The sequence below is a fragment of the Ranitomeya imitator genome, chromosome 1 (genome assembly GCF_032444005.1).
Source record: "Ranitomeya imitator isolate aRanImi1 chromosome 1, aRanImi1.pri, whole genome shotgun sequence".
Classification (NCBI taxonomy): domain Eukaryota; kingdom Metazoa; phylum Chordata; class Amphibia; order Anura; family Dendrobatidae; genus Ranitomeya; species Ranitomeya imitator.
Window position 1 is genome coordinate 506,961,543 of NC_091282.1, and position 1,588 is coordinate 506,963,130.

Genomic DNA, 1,588 nt, shown 5'->3' on the forward strand with positions numbered 1-1,588 from the left:
GCGAAGGAGGAGACGAAGATTGTGGGTGCATCCTCTATTGACCCAACGCCAGAGTAAAGGACATTTTCAGAGGCTATATACAGCTTTGAGGTCACATCCTGAAAAGTTCTACCTGTATACTCGCATGACCATCAGGACCTTTGATATGTTGTTGGAGATCATACGTCCAGGTATCACGTATCAGGACACAAGGATGCGAAAAGCCATATCTGCTGAGGAGCGTCTTCTCGTAACCTTACGGTATGTTTTCTACATTCTCACATACTGTATGTTGATGATATTTTTTTTCTGTGTTGTGTTCTAGCAGGTTTTTTTAAGTATAGGTGGACATTATGGCACAAGCACACAAACAAAACTGTGGTTATTGCTTGAGTAAAGTAACCAAGGGAAATTTTACTTTTTATATTTTCAACAATGTGTTTGAAAATATAGTATGCACTTGTGCTTCATCATGGATTATTTTCACTCATTTTTTAAAATAATCTTATCTTTATTTGTCTTTCAGCTTCCTGTCCACAGGCTTGTCGTATGCGGGACTACACCTTGAATTTCTGATTGGGCGTTCCACAATTTCTGGCATTGTTCGTTCAACCTGTTTGAAAATATGGGAGAAATTTCATGAACTTGTTATGCCTGAGCCCAAACAGGAGGATTGGCTCAAAATCGCCAGTGGATTCAAAAACACTTGTGACTTCCCTAACTGCATTGGAGCTGTGGATGGGAAACATATCAGGGTGCGTAAACCGCCGAACTCTGGCTCCCAATTCTACAATTACAAGCAGTTTTTCTCTGTAGTTCTGTTAGCTGTTGCTGACAGTAACTACAGGTTTGTAATTGTAGACATTGGGGCCTATGGGCGAACTGGAGACTCTAGGGTCTTCAATACGTCCATTATGGGTCGGCGGCTACGTGACAACCAATTAAACCTCCCACCACCACAACAACTCCCAGGCTCCAATGCGGAAGCCGTGCCTTTTGTTTTGGTTGGAGATGAGGCTTTCCAACTGATGAGGCACGTCATGAGGCCTTATCCCAGGCGCAACCTGGACCACCGGAGGAGGGTATTTAATATGAGACTTTCCAGGGCGCGGAGACTGGTGGAATGTGCCTTTGGGATTCTTGTTGCAAAATGGCGTGTTCTCCAGTCTGCCATTCAACTCAGTGATGCTACAATCAATGAAGTAATAAAAGCCTGTGTTATTTTGCACAATTTTACACGCATACATGATTATTCATCAGATAATATTTTTGATCACCTGATGGACAATGTGATTAGGCCTACCCCATATGTCCCTCCTCCGCGGCGTCCCCTTTCTGGGCTAAAAGTTCGTGATGTATTCACAAATTATTTTTTGTCTCCTCAAGGTGCCACTCCCTGGCAAGAATATGCAATTTTTCATGTGTAATTTTGAATATTTATAAATGTTTTTTGAGAAATCAAACAAATCTTTCTGTTGTATTTAATTAATTTACATATGGTTATGAGCCTAGCATGTGTGTGTGATGTAATAATGATTGGTCGACAGACATTTTTTTGTTTTTGGAACGTATTTTTTACTCAAACTTTTTTTTGGATGAGGTTAGTTTT